We start from the raw sequence: 8,664 nt of genomic DNA, 5'->3' as shown, positions 1-8,664 counted from the left end.
CAAACGTTTCACCTTTTTAGCGATTTAAGCTAAGAATTTACAAACGTTATGAAACAAATCAAAAAGTTTCACATTTTTAGTTATTGAAGCCAAATGTTTACAAAAGGTTACGAAACAAATCCAAACGTTTCCCATATTTACCAATTTAAGCCAAACGTTTGCAAACGTTACGAAACAAAACATAAAATTTCACCTTTTTAGCAATTTAAGCCAAACGTTTACAAACGTAACGAAACAAATCCAAACGTTTCTCCTTTTTAGAAATTTAAGCCAACCGTTTACAAACGTTACGAAACAAATCCAAACGTTTCACCTTTTTAGCGATATTAGCCAAACGTTTACAAATGTTGTGAAACAAATCCAAACGTTTCACGTTTTTAGCGATTTAAGCCAAATGTTTACAAACGTTACGAAATAAATCCAAGCGTTTCAACTTTTTATCAATTTAAGCCAAACGTTTAAAAACGTTACGAAACAAATCCAAATGTTTCCCCTTTTTAGCGATTTATGCCAAACATTTACAAAGGTTACGAAACAAATCCAAATGTTTCCCCATTTTAGCAATTTAAGCCAAACGTTTACAAACTTTACGAAATAAAACAGGACGTTTCACCTTTTTTGCGATTTAAGGCAAACGTTTACAAACATAACAAAACTAAACGAAACGTTTAAAACGTTATGAAACAAATCTAACCGTTTCACCCTTTTAGCTATTTAAACCAAACATTTATAAACGTTACGAAACAAATCCAAACGTTTCACCTTTTTAGCGATAAAAGCTAAACGTTTACAAACGTTACGAAACAAATCCAAACGTTTCACCTTATTAGCTATTTAAGCCAAACGTTTACAAACGTTACGAACCAAAACCAAATGTTACGAAGCAAAACTAAAATTTTACGAACATTACAAAACAAATCCAAGCGTTCACCTTTTTAGCAATTAAAGTCAAACATTTACAAACGCTACAAAATAAATCTAAACGATTCCCCTTTTTATCGATTAAGCTTAACGTTTACAAACGTTATGAAACAAAACAAAACGTTTCACCTTTTTAGCAAATTAAGCCAAATGTTACAAAACAAAACCAAACGTTTCATCTTTTTAGCGATTTAAGCCGAACGTTTACAAACGCTACGAAACAAATCCAAAATTTTCACATTTTTAGCGATTTAAGCCTAACGTTTACAAAAGTTACAAAATAAATCCAAACGTTTCCCCTTTTTAGTGATTTAGGCCAAACATTTACAAACTTACGAAACAAATCCAAACGTTTCACTTTTTTGCGATTTAAGCCAAACGTTTACAAAGATTATGAAACAAATCCGAATGTTTCACCTTTTTAGCAATTTAAACCAAAATTTTACAAATGATACAAACAAATCCAAGCGTTTCACCTTTTTAGAAATTTAAGCCAAACGTTTACAAACGTTACGAAACAAATCCAAGCGTTTCACCTTTTTAGCAATTTAAGCCAAACGTTTACAAACGTTACGAAGCAAATCCAAACGTTTCACCTTTTTAGCGATTTAAGCCAAATGTTTACAAATATTACGAAAAAAATCCAAACGTTTCACCTTTTTAGTGATTTAAGCCAAACGTTTACAAACATTACGAAACAAATCGAAACGTTTCCCCTTTTTAGCGATTTAAGCCCAACATTTACAAACTTTACGAAACAAATTCAAACGTTTCCCCTTTTTAACGATTTAAGCCAAACGTTTACAAGCGTTACGTAACAAATCCAAACGTTTCACCTTTTTAGCGATTTAAGCCAAACGTTTACAAACGTTACGAAACAAATACAAGCATTTCACCTTTTTAACGATATAAGCCAAACGCTTAGAAACGATACGAAACAAATCCAACCGTTTAACCTTTTTAGCGATTTAAGCCAAACGTTTACGAAAGTTACAAAACAAATCCAAACGTTACACCTTTTTTGCGATATAAGCCAAACGTTTACAATCGTTACGGAACAAAACAGGACGTTTCACCTTTTTTGCGATTTAAGTGAAACGTTTACAAACATTACAAAACAAAACCAAACGTTTAATACGTTACGAAACAAATCTAAACGTTTCACCTTTTTAGCAATTTAAACCAAACTTTTATAAATGTTACGAAAGAAATCCGAACGTTTCACCTTTTTAGCGATTAAAGCCAAACGTTTACAAATGTTACGAAACAAATCCAAACGTTTCCCCTTTTCATCGATTTAAGCCAAACGTTTACAAATGTTACGAAACAAATCCAAACATTACGAAGCAAAACCAAATGTTAACAAACGCTACGAAACAAATCCAAGCGTTTCACCTTTTTAGCAATTTAAGCCAAACGTTTAGAAAAATTACGAAACAAATCCAAACGATTCCCCTTTTTAGCGATTCAAGTTGAACGTTTACAAACGTTACGAAACAAAACCAAACGTTTCACCTTTTTAGCTATTTAAGCCAAACATTAACGAACGTTACAAAACAAAACCAAACGTTTCACCTTTTTTGAGATTTAAGCCGAACGTTTACAAAAGTTTCGAAACAAATCCAAAGGTTTCACCTTTTCAGCTATTTAAGCCTAACGTTTACAAACGTTACAAAAGAAATCCAAACCTTTCACCTTTTTAGAGATTTAAGATAAATGTTTCACCTTTTTAGTGATTTAAGCAAAACGTTTGCAAACATTACGAAACAAATCCAAATGTTTCACCTTTTTAGTGATTTAAGCCACACGTTTATAAAGATTATGAAACAAATCCAAATGTTTCACCTTTTTAGCAATTTAAACCAAACGTTTACAAACAATAAAAAACAAATCCAAGCATTTCCCCTTTTTAGTAATTTAAGCCAAACGTTTTCAAACGTTACAAATAAAATACAAATGGTTCACCATTTTAGAGATTTTAACCAAACGTTTACAAACGTTAAGAAACAAATCCAAACGTTTCACCTTCTTAGTTATTTAAGCCAAACGTTTACAAAGGTTACGAAACAAATCCAAACGTTTGCCTATTTAGCAATTTAAGCCAAACGTTTACAAACGTTCAAAACAAATCAAAATGTTTCCCCATATTAGGATTTAAGCCAAACGTTTAAAATGTTACGAAACAAATCCAAATGTTTCCCTTTTTTAGCGATTTAAGCCAAACGTTTACAAACGTTACAAAACAAAGCCAAACATTTCACATTTTTAGCGATATAAGCGAAACGTTTACAAAAGTTATGAAACAAATCCAAGCGTTTCCCATATTAAGCAATTTAAGCCAATCCTTTGCAAACGTTACGAAACAAAACAGAGAGTTTCCCCTTTTTAGCAATTTAAACCAAGCGTTTACAAACGTAACGAAACAAATCCAAGCGTTTCACCTTTTTAACAATTTAAGCCAAACGTTTACAAACGTTACGAAACAAATCCAAACGATTCCCCTTTTTAACGATTTAAGCCGAACGTTTACAAACGTTACCAAACAAAACCAAACGTTTCCCCCTTTTAGCTATTTAAGCCAAACATTAACAAACGTTACAAAATAAAACTAAACGTTTCACCTTTTTAGCGATTTAAGCCGAACGTTGACAAACGTTACGAAACAAATCCAAACGTTTCACCTTTTTAGCGATTTAAGCAAAACGTTTACAAACGTTACAAAGAAATCCAAACGATTCACCTTTTTGGCGATTTAAGCCAAACGTTTCACCTTTTTAGCAATTTAAGCCAAACGTTTAAAAGCGTTACGAAACAAATCCAAACATTTCACTATTTTAGCGATTTAAGCCAAACGTTTCACCATTTTAGCAATTTAAACCAAACCTTTACAAACGATACCTAACAAATCCAAGCGTTTCACATTTTCAGCAATTTAAGCCAAACGTTTACAAAGGTTACGAAACAAATCCAAGAATTTCACCTTTTTAACAATTGAAGCCAAACGTTTACAAACGTTACGAAACAAATCAAAACGTTTCACCTTTTTAGCGATTTAAGCCAAACGGTTGCAAACGTCACGAAACAAATCCAAACGTTTCGCCTTTTTAGCGATTTAAGCCAAACGGTTACAAATGTTTCGAAAAAAATCAAAAAAATTCTCCTTTCTAGCGATATAAGACAAATGTTTACAAATGTTGTGAAATAAATCCAAACGTTTCGCGTTTTTAGATATTTAAGCCAAACGTTTAAAAACGTTATGAAACAAATCCAAGAGTTTCACCTTTTTAACGATTTACACCAAACGTTTAAAAATGTTACGAAAGAAATCCAAATGTTTCACCTTTTTAGCGATTTAAACCAAACGTTTACAAACGTTACGAAACAAATCCAAACGTTTCGCCTTTTTAGCGATTTAAGCCAAAGGTTTACAAACCTTATGAAACAAATCCAAACGTTTTACCTTTTTACCGATGTTAGCCAAATGTTTACAAATGTTGTGAAACAAATCCAAACGTTTCCCGTTTTTTGCGATTTAAGCCAAATGTTTACAAACGTTACGAAACAAATCCAACGGTTTCAACTTTTTAACGATTTAAGCCAAACGTTTAAAAACGTTACGAAACAAATCCAAATGTTTCACCTTTTTAGCGATTTATGCCAAACATTTACAAACGTTATGAATCAAATCCAAATGTTTCCCCATTTTAGCAATTTAAGCCAAACGTTTACAAACGATTCGAAACAAAACAGGATGTTTCACCTTTTTTGCGATTTAAGCCAAACGTTTACAAATACTACAAAACTAAACGAAACGTTTAAAACGTTATGAAACAAATCTAACAGTTTCACCCTTTTAGCTATTTAAACCAAACATTTATAAACGTTACGAAACAAATCCAAAGGTCTCACCTTTTTAGCGATAAACGAAAAACAAATGTTACAAAGGTTACGAAACAAATCCGAACGTTTAACCTTTTTAGCGATTTAAGCCAAACGTTTACAAACGGTACGAAACAAATCCAAACGTTATGAAGCAAAACTAAATTTTTACAAACGTTACGAAACAAATTCAAGCATTTCACCTTTTTAGCAATTTAATTCAAACATTTACAAACGCTACGAAACAACTACAAACGATTCCCCTTTTTATCGATTTACGCTGAACGTTTATAAACGTTACAAAACAAAACGAAATGTTTCACCTTTTTAGCTGATTAAGCCAAACGTTACAAAACAAAACCAAACGTTCCATCTTTTTAGCGATTTAAGCCGAGCGTTTACAAACGTTACGAAACAAATCCAAAAGTTTCACCTTTTTAGCGATTTAAGACTAACGTTTACAAACGTTACAAAATAAATCCAAACGTTTCACCTTTTTAACGATTTAAGCCAAACATTTCACCTTTTTAGCGATTTAGGCTCAACTTTTACAAACGTTACGAAACTAATCCAAACGTTTCAGTTTTTTTGCGATTTAGGCCAAACGTTTACAAAGATTATGAAACAAATCCGAACGTTTCACCTTTTTATCAATTTAAACCAAATTTTTACAAATGATACAAACAAATCCAAGTGTTTCACCTTTTTAGCAATTTAATCCAAACGTTTACAAACGTTACGAAACAAATCCAACCGTTTCACCTTTTTAGAAATCTAAGGCAAACGTTTACAAACGTTACGAAGCAAATCTAAACGTTTCACCTTTTTAGCGATTTAAGCCAAACGTTTACAAATGTTACGAAACAAATCCAAACGTTTCCCCTTTTTAACGATTTAAGCCAAACGTTTACAAACGTTATGAAACAAATTCAAACGTTTCACCTTTTTAGCGGTTTAAGCCAAACGCTTACAAACGTTACGTAACAAATCCAAACATTTCACCTTTTTAGCGATTTAAGCCAAACGTTTATAAACGTTACGAAACGAATACAAGCATTTCCCCATTTTAACGATTTAAGCAAAACGCTTAGAAACGTTACGAAACAAATCCAATTGTTTCACCTTTTTAGCGATTTAAGCCAATCATTTACAAAAGTTACGAAACAAATCCAAATGTTTCACCTTTTTTGCGATTTAAGCCAAATGTTTACAATCGTTACAAAACAAAACAGGACGTTTCACCTTTTTTGCGATTTAAGCCAAACTTTTATTAACGTTACGAAAGAAATCCAAACGTTTCACCTTTTTAGCGATTAAAGCCAAACGTTTACAAACTTTACGAAACAAATACAAACGTTTCACCTTTTCAGCTATTTAAGCCAAACGTTTACAAATGTTACGAAACAAATCCAAACGTTACAAAGCAAAACCAAATGTTAACAAACGTTACGAAACAAATCCAAGCGTTTCACCTTTTTAGCGATTTAAGCTGAACGTTTACAAACGTTACGAAACAAAACCAAACGTTTCACCTTTTTAGCTATTTAAGCCTAACATTAACGAACGTTACAAAACAAAACCAAACGTTTCACCTTTTTAGAGATTTAAGCCAACGTTTACAATCGTTACGAAACAAATCCAAACGTTTCACCTTTTTAGCTATTTAAGCCTAACATTTACAAACGTTAGAAAAGAAATCGGCTTAATTACTTAAAAAACTCCCACCTTTAACTTTTTTTTCGTTTATACCCTGACCTAGAAAAATTGTCACATATACTCATGACCTTGTCTTTATGTTTCACCTCTACCCTCGAGGTATTAAATTAACCTCTTTTCATTTGAAAAAAAGTTTAAAATAGTCCTTCATTTTTAGTATATATTCTAATTACACGTCAATGTTATTAATTATACAAAAATTGAATTTTTTTTTGAAAATAATAGTATTAGCGGTTTTTAATTTTAGGACTTATTTGAGCGTTTTTATAGATGAAGTATTTGTTTGCAATTTTTTTATTAGAAAAAGGTATAAAATAATCCTTATATTTAGTTATTTTCAATAAATCATCTTTTTTTTGAAATTTGGGGTAGAGGTGAAACATAAAGACAAGGTCATGAGTATTCGTGACAATTTTCCTAGGTCAGGGTATAAACATTTAAATATTTAAGATAAATGTTTCACCTTTTTAGTGATATAAATCAAAACGTTTACAAACATTACGAAACAAATCCAAACGTTTCACTTTTTAGCGATTTAAGCCACACGTTTACAAAGATTATGAAATAAATCCAAATGTTTCACCTTTTTAGCAATTTAAACCAAACGTTTACAAACAATACGAAACAAATCCAAGCGTTTCACCTTTTTAACAATTTATGCCAAACATTTACAAACGTTACGAAACAAATCCAAGCGTTTCAGCTCTTTAGAAATTTAAGCCAAACGTTTAAAAACGTTACGAAACAAATTCAAACGTTCCTCCTTTTTAGCGATTTAAGCCAAACGTTTACAAACGTTACAAAACAAATCCAAACATTTCACCTTTTTAGTGATTTAAGCCAAACATTTACAAACGTTACGAAATAAATCCAAACGTTTCACCTTTTTAGCAATTTATGCCAAACGTTTACAAACGTTACGTAACAAATCCAAACGTTTCAGCTTTTTAGCGATTTAAGCAAAACGTTTACAAACATTACGAAATAAAACCAAACGTTTAAAATGTTACGAAACAAATCTAAGCGTTTCACCCTTTTAGCAATTTCAACCAAACGTTTCAGCTTTTTAGCGATTCAAGAAAAACGTTTACAAACATTACGAAATAAAACCAAACGTTTAAAACGTTACGAAACAAATCTAAGCGTTTCACCCTTTTAGCAATTTCAACCAAACGTTTATAAACGTTATGAAACAAATCCAATCGTTTCACATTTTTATCGATTAAAGCCACACGTTTACAAACGTTACGAAACAAATCCTAACGTTTCACCTTGTTAGCGATTTAAGCTAAACGTTTACAAACGTTACGAAACAAATCCAAGTGTTACGAAGCAAAACATAATGTTTAGAAACGTTATGAAACAAATCCAAGTGTTTCACCTTTTTAGCAATTTTAGCCAAACGTTTACAAACGTTACAAAACAAATCCAAACGATTCCCCTTTTTAACGATTTAAGCTGAACGTTTACAAACGTTACGAAACAAAACCAAACGTTACGAAACAAAACCAAACGTTTCACCTTGTTAGCGATTTAAGCCAAACGTTTACAAACGTTACGAAACAAATTCAAGCGTTACGAAGCAAAACCAAATGTTTAGAAACGTTACGAAACATATCCAATTGTTTCACCTTTTTTGCAATTTTAGCCAAACGTTTACAAACGTTACGAAACAAATCCAAACGGTTCCCCTTTTTAACGATTTAAGCTGAACGTTTACAAACGTTACGAAACAAAACCAAACGTTTCACCTTTTTAGCTATTTAAGCCAAACGTTAACAAACGTTTCAAAACAAAACCAAACATTTCACCATTTTAGAGATTTAAGACAAACGTTTACAAACTTTGCAAAAAGAAATCAAAACTTTTCACATATTTAGCAATTTAAGGCAAACATGTCCAAACGTTACGAAACAAAACAGAGCGTTCCACCTTTTTAGCAATTTAAGCCAAATGTTTTACCTTTTTAGCGATTTAAGCCAAACGTTTACAAACGTTACGAAACAAATCCAAACATTTCCCATATTTAGCGATTGAAGCCAAACGTTTACAAAAATTACGAATCCAATCCAAACGTTTCCAATATTTAGCAATTTAAGCCGAATGTTTGCAAACGTTACGAAACAAAACAGAGCGTTTCGCCTTTTT

Source organism: Mercurialis annua, linkage group LG4 (assembly GCF_937616625.2).
Source record: "Mercurialis annua linkage group LG4, ddMerAnnu1.2, whole genome shotgun sequence".
Lineage (NCBI taxonomy): Eukaryota > Viridiplantae > Streptophyta > Magnoliopsida > Malpighiales > Euphorbiaceae > Mercurialis > Mercurialis annua.
Note: the sequence above shows the minus strand (reverse complement) of the source record.